At 35.9% G+C, this 23,090-nt stretch overlaps 1 long non-coding RNA gene across 1 annotated transcript; it reads left to right on the top strand.

The window, feature by feature from the left end:
• The first annotated feature begins 339 nt into the window (after nt 1-339).
• Nucleotides 340-15,999, top strand: LOC116965727. The gene is made up of 4 exons (XR_004409597.2): nt 340-430; nt 6,884-7,020; nt 11,226-11,343; nt 15,449-15,999. It is a non-coding gene; the product is annotated as an uncharacterized LOC116965727 (long non-coding RNA).
• Nucleotides 16,000-23,090: the final 7,091 nt, after the last annotated feature.

Consider the following 23,090-nt stretch of genomic DNA (forward strand, 5'->3'; position numbering starts at 1 on the left):
GTTGGCATTTAAAAATTCCTTAAAATATGTAAGCTTATACTGACTTAGCACCTTTGAATTGTATTCTCTGTCTTTATTTTCTCAGTTCTTATATTTTTTATTGATTTTGTTTTGTTTTGTTTTGTTTTAATTTCTATACCTCCCCTCCCCCTGCTTTTAAGACTGTTCTCTCACTGCAGAGCTTTCAGAGGGAGACATCTATTTTACATGTTATGGCCCAGTACGTGACATGGAAGCCAAACTCCAACAGCATTCTCAAAGAAAGCCTCTGTTATTTGGCTACACTATTTAGCTTTAACCTCTTTGCACATGAAATTATCCAGTAAGTGCCTGAAACTTTAAAAGCAAAGCAATTAACATGAAATCAAAACTGAATACAAACTAAATATATGGAAAACACAAAGCCAAATAAATGGATAAACAAGCCTATGTAAGTACAGTGTTTTTTCTCTTTCAAAGCTTCTATTTCTGCTTACCAGACAAATGCATAGAGCATTAAGAAATCCCCAGGAAAAAAACCTTCATTTTATTTCTAAGTATATTCCTGTGATAAGTCCAAGGGGTTAGTGCAGTATGCGTAGCTGAAATAGGTACATAAAATTCATTTAACTTTACATATATTTAAAAATTCAATAGCTCCAGTTGGTACAGAATGTTAAGAAAATCTGAATTTATACCAGAATAGACTATTTTCATACTACTGCAAAAGGACTATTTTGCTATCCACTCAAAAATCACATAATTCATATGCAGATATAATACATATTTTATCTCCTGATAAGTAGAATTTCCATAGTATATGAAATTGTAGAAATTGGAAATATAAAAGCATACTAGATTAATTGTTATTTCTGTCTTTTTCACTCTCTCTCACAAAGTGCTAGAAAACTGAAGTGATTAGAAGCTTGTCACTTGATTGCCATAAAGTCTTCTATGAAATTGTGCATGTAGTCAGCAACTGCATTATTTGAACATTTAATACACTTATTATCACACTTTTTCACTGGAATAAAGGCCTACCAATGAAATATTTTCAACCTCCACAAAGTTTAAATGCTGAATTTCTATAGCATCTTAACTAGAACAGGAATGTAGAGAATTAATGTTTAACACGACATATGACTGTATCTATGATAAAGAGGCATAGAAAGGAAGTTGCTTTTAATTAGAAATGGAAATACATGATCAGAAATTGATCTGAGGAATCATAGGCTTTCTGGACAGCTCATTTTCTCCTTTGAAATACTTAAATTATAACTTCGAGTTCAGGTATGTAATAGAACTCCCCTGGTTTAATAACTTTGCATGCATCAGCTGAGCTCAGCTGAGAAAATACGGGGTGGAATGCAGTTCAGCTGTGTGTCTAAGCCAACAGAAAATTCCTTCAGAAATAGATATCCATAAAGAAGAGGACAAATACATTGGTCTGATAATGAGTGATTCACAAATTCTTTGGTCAAAGTTATGACATTCTGTAGAAACCCAATCTTTTTTCTGGCTATACAATTTCCTTTTCTGGATTATAAAAAAATACTCGAGTCAGTTGAAAACACCACTTCTGTTTTCACCTAATTAATCTTCCAGACCCTTCCAAGAATTCCAGACTTCTTTTCATTACTTTCCTACTCCGTTATAAATTCAGAAAAATTCTGGTAAATAAAATATTATCGTTCATTGCAAAACTGATGTAACTAAATAGACCAGTCATTTGGTCATTTTTTTTTTTTTTTTATAATTGGAAAACATTAATTTGTCAAAACAAAACTTTTGTTGTTAAACATAGACGTTTTTGTGAAAGTTTTGTCAAAAACTGTTTTTGAGTTCACAATGAGATATATGATCACAAAAAAAGTAAAAACTCCAAACCTTCTCTCCTCCCTTTTTTAGTCTTTTTGATGATTGGAACATTTCCCAGGCAGGCAGTAATAAATCTAAGTTTAAATCCTTGCCTGATTCAGACATAAACTGGAACCCTAATATTTAATTTCCATTTTGAATGCCTCAAAAACTTAGAAAAAGAATCACTCTATTGCTCCACTCCAACAAACATTTAATTATTTATACAGAATGAACAGATTCAGCTGAGAGAATGATATCATAACTTCATGTGTTTGAATCAGAGAAAACATCTGTTTGAAAATGTTTTATCTATCATAAGCAAGTGCATTAGCTAACAACACATGGACTATATCAAGCAAAATCAAGCTTTAGTTGTCCCTGTCAGTCATTTTGAAAAGAGTTGCAAAGGACATTTTCCTTCTTATATGATGAAGTATATAATGAAGTGTCCAAAATAGAACATGAATCTCCATCATATTCATCATGTTCCCCATCATGTTATAGCTTCCTGTGTAGTCCTTGTCATGATATAGTAGCTGGACTCCTGCATATGTGTATTCACTAATACAGATATGGCAAACACTATCAATCAAGAAATTGATAAACATTTAAAATAATTCCAGAAGAATGGAATTCCATTAAAACTGTCTGGCAGCCTTCAGCTGATAAAATCTTTTCTCCAAAAATATTCATACAATGTAAAGGAAATATATCTCCATGTTCCTTATGTCAACAACTGCATCTTTTAGAATATGAAGCACCTATCAGCATAGATAAGATCAGCTATTTATACATCACATTTTTTCTTTCAGAATTTGATCTAGCTGATAGATCATAGGGCAATCATTTCCTCATTGAAAAAAGATGTAAACATTCCTACTGTTAAGATCACCATCAATTACACACTGCAAATCAATATATTCACAAAGAATTTCACCTTTATCATTTATTTAAGAAATGTAATGATTATAAAGATTAAGTAGACAAAGATTAAAACAGACTTACCAGAAACTAGAGTAAAGGAGAGCAAGTCATCTGAATGTACTTTTGACAAGACAATTGTAATAGAACTCATGAGGTAGAGACTGGTGGTATTGCAGTTGGGCTTTCTACAGTGAGCTTAGTTAATGTCACCTGAAGATGAAGAATAAGCAGGAGGTAAGAGATGGGCAGGATGTCAAGGAAAAACTCCCCCTCCCTCCCCAAAGGAGGAAAAATAATTTTCCCCAAAGGAAAAAATAATTTTGGACTGACCAAATTTGTGGGGGAGTTTTCATTTTGAAGTCAAACCTAAAACTCAGCTATTTAAACAACATTCTGTATACTGCTAATGTGAGGAAGCAACTAATAGTGAGACATTCACATACCATTATTGCCCTCTCAATAGCACAGAAGACCTTGACAACAAAGAAATATGTAGTCTTAAGGAACCAGGAGGATTTAAAAAGTACTTACAAATGTTTGTGCCTCCCACATGCTTTGTACTTATTTAATTTGCATTCAGAGCATGCATTAGACAGATCATAAACAAGTGGTGGATGACAGCAAGACAGGTATATAACACCTTGGAATGCTGAACTAACATACTTTTGAGTATTGCAAGTTATAGAACAGCTTTTGGGAAGAACACATCCCAGAAGCTGCAACACTTGCTATCATGTAGGTATGATGTCATTTGTGTACTAAGGAATAATAATAATAAAAAGTACCTTCTCTTTCCATTGTTTAGGTCCTCCAGTTGAGGTGGAAATTTCTAATAGTTCCTTCAAATATTACAGTATAGACATTTTAAAAAAAGTTGACTATTTTTTAATTAATAAAATGCTGTCACGGTTTTCTGTGATGAGGTGTAAGCTCATTAAAAATGATAGTGAAGGTAAATCAAGTTTCCAGTTCTCGTGTGTGTAATATTACCAGCCAGACATTTCAGATGTCTTCTCAGAGCACTTCATAAAGTATGAGAACTTTGCATGAAAATTCATATACATGAGACAAAGATCTGACTGTTCTCAGGCTTATTTTATTTGTCCAGAGAAAGAATAAACTCTTACTCTGCTGTTTGGATTACCACAGATGAAAAAACGCTTACAACATGGCAGTGCACTAAAGAGCACACTGCCTCTGGGAAAAGAGGCAACTGTTGTTACTGAATCCTCCTTATTTTAAAAATGTCCATCATTAAAGCTATTTCTGAGGTATATCCTTGTATGAGTTCCAGTTCATATATAGTGCATTTGCTAAAATATACCAAAGAAAAAAATATCTATAGTTTAAATAATGGGAAAAGAGAATCATTATATCTCTAAAGAACAGATTAATAGTGATATGAACAAAAGGAAATCTGGAAAAAAACAAAAAAATATTCATATCTTTTTCAGGGATTGTAAATTACATTTGCCTATGTTCTTACATTTTATTTGATTTTCTCATAGAAGTCCCATAGAGTATTATGAAAGGATGATACATAAATGTTTCCATTGGATTTAAAGGTGATCTGGAAACAACGTGGTTGAACTACTAATAAAAAAAACCCTATAGGTTTCTATATTGTTGGCCTACAACTGTCATGGTAGTTATGCATATGCTACTTAAGTTAAAAGAGATTTTCCTTTTTTGTAAGTCAGTCTGGAACTTTCACTGTACAGGACTAGGATCTGTTCTCTCAATGCCAGAGAAGTCTCTCTCTGCTGGAGAAGTCACATCTGTCATTGAGTCCTGATGGTGCCTACATAGGAGAAACAAGCCTGATCTTGTTCTCTTTAATATTGGTGGCAACATTCCCAGCAACTTAAAGGCAAGAGCTGAGAGAGGACCTAAACACTGCCTTCATGATGTTAGCTTCCTTCAGCTCCTGCAACATACTGAAAACTTGAACTTTAATATCCATAAATCCCAGAGGACTCATTCCTATATAGCAAAGTAAAATTTGCTTAGGCATATGCCATCAACATACAAAGGCATTCAGCAGGTTTTTACTGAACATACCAACCCTGGGAAATGTATGGATTCCTATAGATGGCTGAACATCTACTAACAGATACTTGTCAGCAGTCATTGAGACAATAAGATATCAATGAGAATGAAATTATTAATGTCAACAAAGGAGCTTTAAAATCAAAGATAAGCAGTGTAAAAGGGCCTTTATGCAGAATCACTCTGCTGACAATAGTAGCTGACAAAAGTAAATTCAACCTTTCTAGGTCAGCTCTCTCCCTTACCACAGACAAAAAAGATACATGTTTATCGATTCTGAGTTGTAGATTGAGCAAGACAGGACAGTCTAATGATTCACCAAAAAATTGTATCTCCAGCTTCCACAGGTTTGAAATAGCTCCAAATTAGACAGCTCCAACAGCCTTCATTTTCCATGCCAGCAATCTACATTATTTGAGGTGCAAGACAGTCTATCTCCCTTCCTTAAATGGAAAGCCTCTCTTTTAGCTGTATGCCTGGTCAAAAGTTCATGTCACATTTGCATGGTACCACCTGCACTCTCTGTGGAATGATGTCAATGTCTAGAGAAGATAATGAATTATGATTTAATCTTAGAAAAGACCGTGAAGTATAGTGTTGAACATATATAAATCATAATATTGAGCTAAAACAGTTCCAATATATTCTTTTAGGACTGATCTATGAAAATGCTAAGTGATTCCAGAACATTCTGAATGGCAGAACAGTTTTTATTTGAGACAATATATCAGCTTATAAGGATGAGGAAGAGTAGGGTGAACACTGCTTTTTAGCTGCTCTGAGCACTCTGTTTTTCTCCTTTAAGCTGACTCACATCAAGCACTGGATTCTCTGTGTTTTAATTTCTTATGAACAGCAGCAAATCATCAAAAGCACAGCAGCCCTCATAGACATTTCAGAGCTGACAACTCTATTCATTGTGCACAAGCAGGTACATTATTGCTGATAAAATTTTGGGTTTCATCTTAATCAGATTGTTTTATATCAGAAATGTATTTGAGTGATTTTAGGACGTCACTACAACTTTGAGAGAGAGTTTAACAACCTCTGAGTTATGTTTTGCTTGTTTTTCACAGCTCTCCTCCATAGGTATTACGTATGTCTGAAATATGATTGAACAATGTGAAGTTTAACAGGATCGTACTAGGATCAGAATATGCTATCATGCAGTTAACAGTGATATAAGTACTGAGAACAGAGTTATTTTGTGTGGTTTTCCATTTGGCTTAACCTGGGTAATATGTTACCTTACTGGTTTACTTTTGTTTGAATTATCCTGAGGTACACACAGGTCTCCAAGCATTGACACTGAGAAATTGCAATTATTATTGAGTTGGACTTGGATATATTTCATTAGACTGATATTTATTTTTCTCTCCTGAACTGCAATGTATAGTTGTCATCTTCAACTCAGAACACACCAAGTTTTTACAGAACTTGAGCACATTACTGAAGTCACATTGCAATAACTCTAATAAATTGCACCTGTGAACTCCTCTCTGGTTTATTTATATACTGTATCACAGGTTATTAACAGAAAATAACCCACTGAGATACAACATTCTTGTTTACAGTGAGATGCTGGTGGTGACAGCAGGAATATAAAACATAAAATCAACAGGGAACAGAGAACTAATAAAAAGACAAGGGTCTATAAAGCAGGAAAAAACCCAAAGCCAACTGTGAAGGCAAAAATAAAATAAAATAAACTTCCATCATAAAACAATCAAAATCTGTGGTATATTTATAGATACCAGGGAGCACAAATTCCCACTGAGCTTGAATATTTATGGGTGTCAGGAAATCTGTGAGCTATTTAGAATCAAAACTTGAACAGCAGGACATATCTCTCTAAAAAGCTGATTACATCTACTTCACTATAGCAAAGGAAAAAAAAAAAAAAAAAAAAAAAAGAAAAAAGAAAAGGGGAAAAAAATCACCCAGTGAGAAAACTCTTACATTTAAAGAGAAAAATAAAAAATTATTTGAGACACTGAGAAGCTTTTGAAACTGTTTAGAGTTGTTATTCCTCTTAAAATTGTTTTCAGATGAACATCTGGTATCTTTACAGCTATTCTGATACATACATTGGATAGATGCCATGAGTATATTAACCGTTCGATAACTCAGCATCAGAAGTTCTCTCTGTGATACCAAGAGAAAAATCACCTGAGGAAAGAATAAGAACCTGGAAGTCGTGAGGATAAGGTGATTATTTTATATATCATTTTGTATTATATTCTGTAGAATGTACACTATAAAAGCCAGTAAAGCTCCTTGTTGTTCTATAAATCTCCACATCACACTTTATATTGTGCTTCTCTATACCTGTATTTGGTATCACCTTAGTTTCAAAGGGACAAAAGGATTTGTCTGAAATAAGCGAAAATAAAGCTTTTTAAAAAAGAAAGATAACAGATGGGGAGTATCTCTTCTTACTCCTGATCATTTGCAGAAAACAGGAAATGCTACAATTTTTACCACTCATTAAGTGACAAATTCAAAAGTACCATCTATCAAAATAAATGAATGACAGAAATATTTCTAGGCTATAAGTATATAAGTACTATGTTGTCAGGCTGGAAAACATAGCCACAAAAGTCTGGTGAGGTTGAAAAAGGCTAAATGTTGGTATAAGGCACACAGCTGCATCCTCATCTAACGCCGAAGTGCATCTTCTCCTTTATCTCATAGTGAAATAGTACATTCCTGGGACAGGGGAGGTAAGAAGTCACTCAGTCTTGGAGAACATCACCAGTCAGACTAACAGAGTCCTGAGGGTTGGAGATAGGACAGAGAGCTTGCATTTATGTCACCAGGGGAAAAATTACAAGAGAAATAGGTAGGAGAAAAATGTTGCTGGACAGCTCTTGAGAATCCAGTCCTGCTTCTCCTCCTCTGAACCAAGTTTCTGTGGTTCATACCATGAACTCTTTGATATGATTTCCCCATCCCTCAGACTTATTCCACCATCCATGCACTGAACAACTGCGCAATTACTCTGAAGACCCTTAACATCATGATGTGGCTTGGTTCAGACAACATGGAGTCACACAGCACTCCTTTCCATAAGAGTGGGCTTTTCATGAGTGGGAAGGTTTTATAATGTAAATAATACTCTTCTTGGTCCTCTTCAGATTTTGGCTGTTTCTAGTGAAATACAATAAACTAATTTCAGTCAGTACAGGTACTGCTGTCTGGGCTAGCCACTGACCTGCTGCATTAGTTCTCTATACTATTCAATAAGGTTAAATGAGATCATCAGCTCTCCAGGAGCTGCATATCTTGTGGGGTAACTTCACTGAGTGCTTACTTTGGGTGGATGCCTTGCTGGCATTCTGCATCTCTAGCAAGGAATATTCCTGATTTTTTTTTCTTTGCTTTTCCCCCCTCTTCATTCTGAACAACAAAATATTTCACAATTTTGTCAGGAAGGCTGAAGTAAAGAACCACCTATGTTAATTTTTTTCAGCTAAAGCAAATCATCATCATTTTTACAAATAGCTTCAGTTTATGTATCAACTTCCCACTCACTCCTACTAATGAGCACAGATATCTGATTTGTTGACTTCTTTCTGGGTTTAAAGTCATTGTCTATAGCAGTTGCAGTGAAAGTGATTTACAGCCTGTAAGTCATGTTCATTCTCTGTGAGTTTTTCCAAGGAGAATATTTGCTGCCTTATATGCTTTTGAGGAAAATCTTCCCCTAATTTTTACTAAAAAATAGAGGGCAACAATCCCCTGTACTATTTCCTGTATGCAACCAATTATTCCCATTCTAAATATTATATATTAAGATGATTAGTATCATCTGATTCCTTGTCATTCTACCAAATACGCTACTGTCTTCAGTGGATCTTGGAAATTAACTGATCTAATCCAAAATAATTATTGTTTGCCTTTGCCTTGGGATAGTGTTAATATCTAGTGTTGCTTACACTTGGTTCCACTTAATCCAATATATATTGGTTTGAATGTAAAATTACATATTTAATTGTCAGTAAAAATGTTAATAGTATGAAAAAGTAACAAAGAAAACTTTCTCATCTGTTGTGTCTTAAGCAGTGATATGCAAATTGAACTTTAGTTGACAAATCAGTAGTGGTCACCTAATCTACGATATAAAGCTATTTGAATTTATAATGGCCATTTTTGCTTAGTTCATATGTATCTGATGCATTTAAAAGAAAAACAAAAAATATTTACAAAGGGGTACAATGGCCCCTGGAGACACAACTTCTCATTTTCTATTCAGTTGGCAAGAATACTAATTGCATTATCACACATTCAGCAACATTCAGAAAAGTTATTTATTAATTCATCCTTAAGACCCAGGATGTCTGGCAGGTTACTGCCAATAAGCACTACCTTGAGAATCTCAGGTGATAGTATACAAAGAAAATTAAATGTAGAGCTGCTTGAAAAAAATTGAAAAATTGAAACTGAAAAAATTGAAAAGATAAACCTCTGAGATTTGTTTCTTTACTAGCTTCATGACTGAGTGAAAAAATGTACTTGTCTCCATGAGCAAAACAAAACAAAAGAACCCCATAACTTTAATAAGCATAAAAGAGAAAGGAGGAAAGGAAGGGAAAATATATAGGCTGATCCACAAATCATAAAGCATGAGATTATAAAGGATGCAGGGGAACCAGGAGTTGACATGTCAAACAAGAAGCTGCATGCCATAACCTGATCCTCTATCATGTGTGTGTTGTGTTCATCTCCACTGATTCTGGAGCAAGCCAATGAAATTCCAGAATAGTTTTCAATATTTTTTTTTATGTTTTTTTTAAATTATATTTTGTGATTGGTTTGTGTGTGGTGGGGGTTTGGTAGCAGAGCAGGGGGCTACAGAGGTGGCCTATGTGAGAAGTTTTTCAAAGCTTCTCGATAAGCTGCAATAACATGATGTTCTGTGTCAGCAATTTTACCTTCTTACCTCGTTTTCAGATGAAAACTCTGTTGTTGCACTCTGACACATCTAAACATTTATATTAAAAGAAAATGTGTGATGGCTTGAGGTTGTAGCACAGAGAGTTCGAGGTCCATTGACGTAGTATTTTCTGTATGAGTGTGCAGCTTATACAGCTCTTTTGCTTTCAGTTTTAATTTAGCCTTTTATTATATCTCAGGAAGTAGATCTTCAGCTGATGTTAACAGTAACAGTTCTATTAATTTTAATAGTTCTTCATGATTCATCACACGAATCTGAAGGACAATGCATTTGAACAGACCTGATTATTTCTTGTTTCTTTTCCAACTTTCCCTGCAAGTCTGCCAGTCACCATTACACGGCTCAGATCACCTTATGTTCTGCTGACTCAGTCACTCATAGTAAAGCAATAAGCACCAAAGGAGATGTTTTTTAACAAGTAATTCTTCTGACAAGCTCAGTGCGAGTATTTCTAACCAGAGTTATTACCCAGTCTTACTTCAGGAAATTCAAGAAATTCAATATAAACTTTCCTACTAACCTTTAAGTATGTATAGCTCTGGACCATAATATTCATACGTTTTAATGTCATAAAGGACCACAATATAAGGTGACTGTGTAAAACAGACCATAGTGTTTACCAAGGGATTTCTAAATACCATCCAAAAATATTTCTTGTGTTATTAAATATTTTAGAAAATTTTAAATCTTGATACTGAGTTAAAATGACTGAGAAAAATACCACATCTTTGATAGGTAATTTATTAAATTATTAATATGTATAGTATTATTATCATCCTTAAAATTTTCTTTCTTTTCCATTATACTCTTCTCTCCTTTTAATTTATAAAGCTGTTTACTCTCTTTTCCAACTAAAGATAGCTAGAGATAAACTCTCTTTTAGAGATAAACTCTCTTTTCCAGCCAGTATTTTGAAAATCTCATTAAAATAGCTCCTTACTTTATTTCCCAAGAAAAAAAATCATAGCAAGGCAGTTTTTTCATGGTTTTACTATCATTTTGGCATTTTTTTTCAATTTTTATTTTGTTTCCCAAAGTTATATAATAAAACAGTATACAGTAATGACCTCATCAAAAATTCCTCAGAAACATCTTTAGCATGACTGAATTTTCATGCTTAAATATCATCAAACAATATCCCTTTTAAGCACAACACTATCTTAAAAGCTCATTTTCTACTGGTTATTTCAATACTGTGTTCCTTTTCATAGTCACTGACTGTAGGATAATGTTTCCTGTCTAATGAAGTGTAACCTAAGCTTTTTTTTTTAAGCTATTTGAATTTGACTATATAGAGCATAGTTCAGATTAATGTCTTCTACCAAGCAATTCAGAGCGATCAGTTTAGTGGACTTGTACCTACTGTTATTTACTACTGCATTGATTTTTGCAATGTTAGAAGTTATTGGTTTGGGTTTCTTTTATATTCCTGATAAAATTTTTACTATTTTTTCAGTGATGGAAACATTCTTGAGGCTCGGAATCTGAAAACACAAGGAGTTTGGACCTGGATACTAATTTAACCCAGTTGACCTATATAGTATCTCTGAACAATCCAAACTGCTGGACAGAATGTAAATACATTTTCCAGTGTTTGAGTAATGGGCTCAGATTTGTCACTCCACACTCTACCCCAGCATCATCGATGTGATCGTAACTCTACAATATCCTTCTTTCCTTACTATCTTAGCAACTTCATCTGTCAGCATTAGTTGAGTCTAACTCTACTAACAACAATTTTAGGATCTTTATGCAGTATTTATAACATCCATTCAATCTTATTATTACTGGTCTTCACAGCAATCCTGTATGAGCTAAATATGCTGGGCAGAAAAAAGTTCATGTTTCAAACAGACCCCCATGGGAATATCGTGTCTTCATAATTGATTACTGAAAAGGCAATGAAGCAGACCTTAAAACAAGTGCTGTGTTTTGGCCTTATTGTACATTACTAATAATAATATTCTCAACAGAGCTGAGCAAACAGCTCACTGTGTTTCGGTGAGGTTATTTGCGGAGCGAGATATTGTCAATGTAATGGTAGCAGAGTCAAATTCATGGACTATGTTTACAATGTGCTAAAGTGTTATGTTAAATGTGGTAAAGTACTGTTGAGACTGCTCTCATAGGAGAATGCAGAATGAAGTATACTGAAAAGTCAAAGTAATGCAGCATGTCAGATAGACTGCTTTCAAGTGTGGCATCTATTCTATCTATTCTATCTCACTTGTCTTGCTGCAGGACATACAAGGTCTTCTGACATCTGTGTTGTGCCTTAATGCACCCCACACATCATGGTTTGAGCCTACTCAGCAGCTAAATGCCACACAGCCACTCACCCACCCTCCCCCCACTTGGGAACAGGGAGGGAATCAGAGGGGTAAAGGGAGACTTGCAGGTGGAGATAAAAAGAGTTTAATAACAGTGACAGAATAATACACTGACAGCAGTATCACCAGGTAATGCACCATACAGCTGTTCACCTCCCACCAACCAACACCCACCTGCTCCAGGCTGGCCATCCCAAACACAAAGACACCACACCAACACTCTCAGAAGTGAGAGCCCCTCCCACCCCACTCCTGCCTTTATATAGTGAGCACAAGGTCACATGACATGGCATATCGGCCAATCGGGGCCCAGCCCTCCAGCTGTGCTCCCCCCGCCCCCGCACACAGGTGAGGGCACTGGGACCTGGGGAGCCCCTGGGGTCTCAGGGTGCTGCAGATCCTCCAGCTGCCAGACCAACGGGAGCTCTAGGCCAGCCCCAGCCAGGACACCACATTACCACACACATGAAGGAATCTTCACAGTTGAGGTAGTTTTTGCTCTTCTCCCAATTACACAGACAACATAATCAATATATAACTGTAGAATGAGATCTTATACTATTTCACTATCTGCATCTGTCTAATAAAAATATTATTACAGAAAAGATATATATTTCAGCTTCACTTCATATATATATATATATGTCCTTTGGTACCCATATTAATTTTTCATTATCTCCCATTTTTCCAAGCTATTACTTATGTAGTTGGAGAATGAAAAAAGATAGAGCAGCAAATGTGACAGTGATGAGGGTGTCAAGATAGCCACATGCAGTGCTACAGACCGTAATTGACTGCAGTAGGTCATTTCGTCTCACAAGTCATACTCTCCTGAACATTGTAAGCCTCAGCCTTAGATGAAACCATGATATAGGGCCTAAGTAGAAGCACAAAAGCTTAATTCATCATAAATGGCTAAGACACTCTTGTCTACAGTGAGGGTTTGATGCTGATGTTGCAGATCTACTAAATTTATGCTCACCATCTCACAGTGATTCTGAAATTGCAACAGATATCTACTAGAGAACCACGACTTTTGAAGTAGAAATTCACCTTCATGATCTCTTAGAATAGCCAGCACAGGATCTGGAACAGAATAAATCTTATTTCCAGGCTGTCATTTCACCCTATATGTAGGTGAGCATCTCTCTGCCAGACTCATGCTGGGTATAATACAGCTGTTTGGCATTAGTGAGTCCACTAGAGGTGACATTGTCAAGAAAGCATTATGGGATTTTAATTATTATCTCCTGGTTATGCATCTAGCTTAAGGTCTTCTGACATGGCTTTCAAAAGTGGATCAATCCTAGCATGAACAATATTATCAAGTTCAGGATGGCTTTCTCTGTGCTACCCAGTTTGTACGGCAACAGTGGGATGCCATACCAAGTGGAGCAGCTACTACATGACCATTGAGGGTTGTAGAGCTCACTAATCACTGCATCCAGGAGAGAATGCATAATTCCATTTCCTCATCTGTAACCCTTATACTCTTCAACCACACAGTCCCAATGTGAAAATTTCTGCTGCTCCAATTTTATGTCTTAAACTAGTTTTCTTTAGTTTTCTCTCCTTTCCTCTCTTTTTCATTTTCCCTGCTCTCCTGAAGCAGAGTCTACAGCCTCTTCCCATAACATAAATACAGCATCTCAATTTCATTGTTCAGCCCTAAATGCAGTATTTTGTCTCCATTCTTTAATAAAATCTCCTTACACAGCTCTTTTTCCATCTAGGAAAAACAAGGATAACGATTCTTCACAATTGAGGTAGTTTTTACTCTTCTCCCAACTACACAGACAGCATAATCAATATATAACTGTAGAATGAGATCTTATACTATTTCACTATCTGCATCTGTGTAATAAAAAGACGATTACAGAAAAGATACATATTTCAGCTTCACTTCATACATAAACCTCTTATCTATTCCAATGCTTCAGTTATACTCCTTTGTGCACATAAACAGTAAACACGAGCTACAAAGACCTTCTGAATTTCTCACTTCAACATCATTTTCTCTGGGGTTCTAGCCTCTTGTTTGTTTTTTTTTTTTTTTTTGTTTTGTTTTGTTTTTTTTTTTTTGTTTTGTTTTGGTTTGGTTTTTTTTTTTTTTTTTTTTTTTTTTTTTTAATAAAAATTCATTTTAGTTTAGTTTAGTTTAGTTTGGTTTGATTTGGGTTTCTCATTTTATTTAATTTTATTTTTTTAGGGGTGCAATGTACCTGACATAGACTAAACAAACTTCTCCTTCCTCAAGTGGCACCTGTATTCACATTTGCCAATAAGAGAGTTTTAGAGTTAAGAGTCTTCCCTAAGAGTATCAAATTAAGAGAGCAGAAACATTTTTAAAAGAGAAACCTAACCAAAACAAAACCCATTATTTTTAAAAGCGCTAAACCAAAAAGCATCCATTAACATGAGTTAGTAAACTTTATAGTTCTTATATAAAGAAACTGTGACTACAGAGCACACCTTAAGAACAAGATCAAAACATACATACTTTAAATATCGCTTGCCTCACAGATACATGCACAAAAAAATCATTTGTGTATACAAAGCTTGTTCTTTCTAATTTAAGCATTTTGAAATTACTCTCTTCACAGCTAGGGAATATTTCCATACAGGTCACAGTTGATTAATGGGACCAGCTCACATTAGTCACAGTTCTTTCAAGAAAAACTTTTATACAGGCCATCTGTTGGAGTCTAGGAAGACTATATGCACATGCAGGCTGGAGTATTAAGCAAAGTATCCAGTGAGAGATAAAGAACACAAAACCAGGCTGTGTTCTGACTTAGTTTCTCTAATCTGCTAAGAGTGATTTGACATCAATATAAGCAAAATCAGGGTAACTTGTCCTCTACTGCTTTTCAGATAAAAATTAAATTCAGATCCTTGGATTCTTCTTCCACATATTCAATAAAACGGACCCATTATAATTTTTTTTTTTTTTTTTTTTTTAAAGTACAATATTAAAGGCATGCAGTCCCTGTTAAAAAAGACTGGAAATCTCCAGCTTTTATTTTTGTTAATCTCCACCCTTTAATTTTCTTCCAAGCCAATAAAAGTGAAGGCAGCTGTGAACTACTAGATGCTGCATAGAAGCAACCTTCCTTCCTGTGAAATACCTCCCTTAAAACCCAGTGGGGAATACAGCTCTGTTTTCAGCCCTCTCCCTTATTATTCTGATGAAGTTGTTCTTTCTGGGTAAGGCCTCTTTTCTTTTTTTCAGTATTGTTTCAGGTGTTTTGGTCTCTGAGTCAGTTAACTGTTGTTTGTCATAAGGTACTTGTAGGTCACCTTGCTGTAGCTGTGGCAAAACATTTCATTTTCTCTCTCTCTGTTACAGACAAAGAGAAGAACAGGCAGTCTTCATACAGGTCATGATCCGGATAGCAGTCTCCAGGTTGCTGGGAATCCTATGGCAATTTGACTGTCATCTTACATTGAGAAGCCTACTCATCTTGCTCTGCTATGGACTTTTATAAAAGTTATGTCATTGTAGCAGCTTGGGGAGTGTGGGAAGGAGAAGGAATGGGAGAACTTTTTATTTGAGCCAGATTCTGTGATTTTATATGGTGGATCTTCTGTAAGACAGGCTTACAGAACTCCATCCACAGAATCAACAGTACATGTGTAGATGTCCAGGAGTGAGATCAACAAGCCAGACACAGTTTTTTCAGCCTTTGATATATAACAGATGCAATGTCACCAGTGGCCCTAAAGGTACCCTTACAGCTGTAAAAATTAGTCAGATAATTTGGCTCTGAGAGTACTTGTGTACAAAATAGCAATGCAGTCAGTAAACACATATTGGAGTTTTCCCTTTCAGTCCCCAAAGGTTCTGCAAGCAGTTTATGTCTTTTCAGCTGGAATCACCCTGAGTTTTGCTATGGAAACATATTCAGGTGATTTCTGAACAATGTAATGAAAGTGTTCAGATTTGAAGTGCCAGATAAATAGTTTGGCTGTGAAAGTACATAAAGGCCATAGGGGCATGTTTCTGTTCTGCCTTAAACTGATTAGCTCTTGAAATCGAGCTCAAAATCTTTCTGTGAACTTTTCTAAATCAGTGAAAATTCAGACAAAAATGTGAAAATAATATGAATGAACTATTAAAATTTTTCAAGTAAATTTTGATGATTACTCCTTGTCCTGGGTTGAGTGAGTGGTGGGTTTTTTTGGTGGCAGGGGAAGGAGGACTGTTTCTGTATGACATGATCATAGTTTTCTGTGGAAATGTTTATTTTTTCGCTACTGCCCTCCAGCTGCTAGTGCCTGCAGTAAAGTGAATGAGCTTCTTGATTGTCATTCTTAACATTTTTTGTTCAAATAAAAACCAACACCTTAAACTTCCCTTAGTTATTTGTTACATGGGACAGCTGGTGGAATCAAAGGGAAAATTGTTTGGAGGGAAACAGTGCCTCAGAAGTGGGTTGAAGAATTATGCATTAGCATGTGATTTCCCAACGGAAAATTTCTCATGGAATGTGTATAGCAATAATCAAACTTGAAGGGAGAGACAAAATCAAAAAGCAAAATTTATCTAAGCAACAACTGTGGCTTGGATAGCCAGAAGGATTAAAGAATCAGCAAGATCTATAAAGGTTACAAATCCTTTAACCAAATGATGGGCATACTTTTTCAGCTGTATAAACACCCTCACTTTTTCTGGTGGATTCTCCCACTCATAAGTTAAATATTTTTTTTTTATATACATTGCATCTTAGCCAAATTAAACATCATGTATTACTTTTTTGTCTTTAATTCTCCTCCCTCCCTCCCTCCCTTCCTCCCTTCCTCATGATATATCCCCACACAAGGAGCAGCTATACTTTTGCTTTTCTCCTTCCTTCCATCATACCCTGTTAAATCCTGTATGCACATGTACAGTCATTTCTCAATCCCAATCCCAATCTTGGTGAATTTCCTGAATTCATCTGGCATCTGTTTTCCCAAGACTAAGCCTACAACATATTCAGATAAGAATGGACTGGTTCAGAGTTCAGGTAGTTTCATAACTTCCCGACAAAACAATACATCATATTTCTTGATAACAGAGTCACAAAATGCTTTGCCTTATTAAGATTTCCTATGTGGCAAGACAAACATTGATACTCTACAATAGAAAAGCACAGGTGATTTTCACCTAATGCGTGCTATTATTTGGTCATCTCATTTCTTGCCTGAATGGCTTTGGGCAGAAACATAAATGACAGCATCATATTTCAGCACCATCATCAGACCCTCAGTGGTCTCCAACAGTCTTCAACCTTAGAGTCATCCTTTATGGCTCATGCTGTCAGTGAAGCTTAGAACTGCCTTCAGGTTCTCAATCATTCATTGTATTGTTCAATATCCGTATCCTGATAATTAGACAGAAATTTATGTAATTATGTGTCAGGAGAAGATCTCCAAATGAATTCCAGCTGTTTTGGGGCATACGATCTTTTCTTAAATGATCATTTGTGTCTTATAATACTGATGCTTTGCAAAGCCTTGTCTACTGTCTCTGTAATACCATGGTTCGGATATTCTATTGATAAGATCACAGGTAAAGCATTTTTACCTTAAAAGCATGTAGAAATATTTTAAATCAATTTTTAGTAATTTATAATGAAGCATTAATATATAGGACATGAAATCTGGCTTTAATTGATAATTTTAGACAAGGATAATACTGTAAGACCTACACAGCCAGTTTTCCATATTAGTGTATTGGTTTTACTTGGTAAGTTTGTGATAGCAGGGCCACCTCTATGAGAAGAGACTAAGGGCTCCCCCTGTGCTGGACATATCCAGTTCTAGCCAGCTCCAAAACAGACCCACCATTGGCCAAAGCTGAGCTCATCAATGATGCTGGTGTTGCCTTTGTCATAACATAGTTAAGAAAGGTTAAAAAATGCCACACAGCAGCTGTGAGAGAGAGGAGTAAGAAAAATGTAAGAGAAAGAGCCTTGCAGACACCAAGGTCAATGAGAAAGGAAGAGGAGGAATAGCTCCAAGCACCAGAGCAGAGATTCCCCTGTGGCCCACAGAGAAGACCATGGTGAAGCACATTGTCCCTCTTGCATCCTATGGGGGACTCCATGCCACAGCAGGTGGATATGCCTGAAGGAAACTACAGCCCATGGAGAAATGAGGCTGGAGTTGGCTCCTGGCAGGAACTGCAGGCTATAGAAAGGAGGCCATGCAGAAACAGGTTTTCTGGCAGGACCTGTGACACATGGGGCATCCATATTAAATCTTTTCAGGAGCAGGTTTTCCTGAAGGATTGTAGCCCATGGAAAGCACCCACACTGGAGCAGAGGAAATATGAACAAAGAAAGGAGTAATAGCAACATGATGTTACAAACTAACTGAAGCCCCCATTACTCATCCCTCCTGCAGTGCTCAGGGTGGGGAGAAGGTAGAAGAGTCAAGAACAAAGAAGATAAAGGTCATGCAAGCTTTAGTCAAATAAGCAAAGTCCATTTTCTTTTTAAGAGATATGCAGGTAATTCAGATGAGATCAAACCAAACCTGTATAACAAGTTCCAACTCTGCACAAAAACAGGAGGAAAGCCCGAATTTATTTCTGATTTACTATTTTTTTTCACACTTGTAAGATTAGGTAAGATTAAATCACCACAGAAAGGCTATCATAGCTATTCTGACATAGAAATGACAGAAAAATCACATGAGAAAATTTGACTACACAAAAATTTCCAAGTAAGCTAAATTTGTCTGAGTGAGAATCTGAATGCCTGTGCCAGTATCAAGAGAACACTGAACATCAGATTCATTTCATATACAATTGTAATTGCTTTTTGGAAAAAAACAGCATTTTTATTAACAACAATATCTTCTTTTTTGTTTTCTGAATACATGTCCTTTTTTTTTAGGAAGACAGCATCTTCCACTGTTAAAAGGAAACCAGAAACGAAGCTGAGTAATAAGTATATAGACTGAATACATTCAATTTTATAAACAAGTAGAAATGTATTTGAAAAAGCATGCATAACTTGAAAATGTTCAATACTGATGTGTCACCAACCACTACAGCATGAACTCATCTTCTATGTGCCAAAATCCTCCATCTAGTGAGAGTGATCTCACTAATTTCATGGTTCTAAATAACCCAAATCCTTGAGTCACTGTGTCATTCTATTCTCTTTGTCTCTGCTCTTTCCATTTCAACAATGTCTTTTTGAAGCTAGAAAAAAAATCACCAGGCCTGAAAAATTCCTATAATTCCCAACTTCACTCTCCTTTTTCCTTAATTTTGGCACAGTGTCCTTTAAATGATAAAAGCAAATGATCAAATCAAATTATCTTTTGCAGCTCCCTTTGAGATTTTGTGTTAGAATATGGCCTTCAAAACCTAGGTTTCTATTGGGAAATAATGGTCTTGGCCATGGTAGAATATTTTATCCAATAATGATAGTACTAGTGCTTATCACCACTGCATGCTCACCATGACTTCGTGTGGGTTTTATGGTTGTTCAGCACTGTGCTGAATTTTTTGAGCATGTTATAATGAACCCATAATCCCAGATATCTTATCTATCTCAGTATATATTATGTGCTTGTATTAAATTATGTTTCCCAGACAGCTGTCCACTCACAGTAATGTAAGTAATGTAAATCAGTAATTGGTAGGCCTTACTCTCCTTCAGGATATTGTTCCTTCCACTGTTCTGTCAGGACAAAATAGTCAGAAAACTAATTAGCTGAGAATTCTCTCAATAAAAGTGTTTGTAGTGGTGGAAGCAGGCAGTGAAAACATTTTATAAGAATGCCTCATTCAACATTGATCTTGGTTTGGGACTATTGCACTGGAGAAACTGCTAGTTACTTGTGTAATTTAAATTAACCTCAGAAACAAGGGAACCCAGACAAAAATGAAAACCCTCCTTCCATATACCTTCATGATAAACACACTGTAGAGAAACTTAAGACTGTGATATATAAAATGACCTTGTCTTCTTCATTATTTCCTTCGGGAAGAATCAACATACATAATAGCCAATTCCTAGGGGATGCTTATTAGGTCATAAATGCCCACAGAGCTATTCAGATTCATGAAAGTTCAAGATATGGTACTGTATAGTGTTAATTTATGAAGCACTCAAGTTATACATCTATATTCTGCTGATGTTTTCTTTGTAACAGAACAAATCAGAATACAAAGAAACTACGCAGTCAGAGATGTGTCAGATATACTCATTCAAATACAAAATTTGTACATGTACAAACAAAAGCTTTTAAACTAGGATGTAAAAAAGAACCAGAAATCAAAACTTTACATGAAGAGACCAGGAATTAGTAAGAAACATAATGCATTTTCTTCTTCCAATCAGAGACAGAATTGGCAAGAAGTAATAGAAACTGATGTCACCACAAGAAGTCAAACAGCATTGTCTGTGTATTCAGTGTTACTCTTGGGCTGTAATTTGCTGTTTCTGCTTGTCCTTTTTTCTCTTTTGAACAGGAACATGTAGTATTGATGAAAGATGTGAAAAATTTATTTTGTTTCTCCATCTCACTAACTCAGTTTCAAATATGAGGTACAACTGTATCTGAGGTGAAAAAACACCCTCTCATTAAAAGTATGTGGTGGTCTTTCATGGTAATTCAGGCAATGAAATCCAGATGAAATTATATAATCAATGATAGGTAGAAACTGCAAGAAAAATATCAGAAAATGTACAGAAAGAACCCTGTGGGGCAGATCTAAAATTCACAATAATAATCCTCTCCATCTACAGTTCTGTTTCCATGGATTCCTAAAAGGAAACAGTTTACATTATGAAAGCACTGTGACAAGGTCCATTTATGCCACTGAAAACAATGATGCCCATATAATCAAGGCCAAACTATGAGTATGAGTAATAACGTCTTTGTAACTCACTAGGATGCATGTTCAACTGGCTTCTTTGCAGTGAAAAAATATGCTGTAAAGGGAAGAATCTACAGTAAGTGGGCAGATTTAAACTACAGTTTAGTCCTTAAAAAAATCTAACGACCTTTGGGAAATGTTGCAAGACTGATCTCTTTCTGCAGGCATTTCCTTATTCATTAATCTATTTTAATTATGATACATGGGCAAAAGTGTAAAATTGGCCTTGATCCACAGAAGTGCTCACTGCTGTAACTTTGGGAGGTTCACAGAAAGATCAAGGATAGTAACTGTAGCAACTAAATATTTAGTCATTATTATTTCTTTGGTACCCTATGGTTACACTCAGCATCATTAATAAGTGAATGTGCTCATTGTTAGCTTACCATTTCTTCTCCTTATTCTCACAATCTCTCTTTCCTCTCTTCTTTAGGACCCTTGCCTCTTCCTCTTTAGGAAACTGTCCTTTTCCATCCTGTATTAGATTTTATAGCACCATTGGTGAAACCTTATCACTAAACAGATCTGCAGCAGAGTTAATTAGTTAATACTGATAATGAAATGTCATTAACTGATCTAGTCCCTTCTTAGAAAGAATAGGATATAATAATAATAATAATTCACCATTTTGTGAATGTACCATTTTGTAAGGCTTTTTAAAGACCAAAGTATGTGCAGTGTGCCCAAGTGTCCAAGAAGGCAAATGACATCCTGGCTTGTATCAGTAGTGTGGGAAGTCATCGTCCTCCTGTACTTGGCACAGTTGAGGCCGCACCTCAAATACTGGGTTCAGTTTTGGGCCCCTCACTACAAGAAAGACATTGAGGTGATGGAGTGTGTCCGAAGAAGAGAAATGAAGCTGGTGAAGGGCCTGGAAAACAAGTCCTGTGAGGAGTGGCTGAGGGAACTGGGGTTGTTTAGCCTGGAGAAAAAGAGGCTCAGGGGAGACTTTAACACTCTCCACAACTACCTGAAAGAAGGTTGTATTGAGGGGTGTGTCATTTACTTCTCCCAAGCAACAAGTGATAAGACAAGAGGAAATGGTCTCAAGTAGCTCCAGGTGAGGTTTAGATTAGATATTAGAAAAAATTTCGTCACCAGAAGGATTGTCAAGCATTGGAACAGACTGTGCAGGAAAGTGGTTGAATTACCATCCCTGGAGGTATTTAAAAGCCATATAAGAGACCATGGGACATGGTTTAGGGGTGGACTTGGCAGTGTTATGTTAACAGTTGGACCTGATGATCTTAAAGGTTCTTTCCAGTCTAAATGATTCTATGATTCTAAGTAGATACTGCCATGTTGTTATATTTAAGAACCGAAATCTATTATTGGAAATACTACTGTGAAAGTAACTGATTTTGGATGGGTAGCACAAACTTGTCATATAGACATCCTGAGGATGCTTATGTGCTCAGGATGGTCTATGAAAAATCTTCCTTTGTGAAGAGATCCGAGTTTATATAGCTAAATCTACTTATGTGGCATTTTAGAACAAAATAGGTAGAAGGTTTTCCTTGTGTATCACATTTTTGTAAATCTCAAAGCAGTCATTCCTCATTTTTTTCCAAGTAAAGCAGGATAAAATCCAGCAGGAACAGCCTGAAACCTTTCAGTTTGTTTGTTTTGCATGAAAACTGTTGCCCTTAGACACAAGAGTCGAGAAACACAGTCATATTCCAGCAGTACAATGTTTTTCAACTTACAATTTCATAAAGTTGTTCCATGTGCATATTTGTTGACGAACATTCATCAGTCACTTTCCAAAATTAATTATTTTTGTAAGACTGACGAGGAAAGCAGAAAAGATGCTACTAAAATCCAAAAACATGCAACTTTTCAAACTAAAAACCTTTTCAAATCTGTTGTAGTCTTAGTTATCAGACAGAAAAATTAATGCATTTGAATAAATATTTATGTATAACACCTTTCTGACTTGTATTTCTCCATGGATGTTTCAGGCAACTTAAGAAAACAACTATAAGTCATAAATGAACTCTGTGACAAACTTCTTACTCTATTACCATTCCCCAGCCTGGTAATAATTTATATTTATATCAAGGGGGCGGGGGGGGGGGGGGGGGGGGGGGGGGGAATGTGTTTGTTTTGG

Source organism: Tyto alba, unplaced genomic scaffold (assembly GCF_018691265.1).
Source record: "Tyto alba isolate M040663 unplaced genomic scaffold, T.alba_DEE_v4.0 Super-Scaffold_18, whole genome shotgun sequence".
Classification (NCBI taxonomy): Eukaryota; Metazoa; Chordata; class Aves; order Strigiformes; family Tytonidae; genus Tyto; species Tyto alba.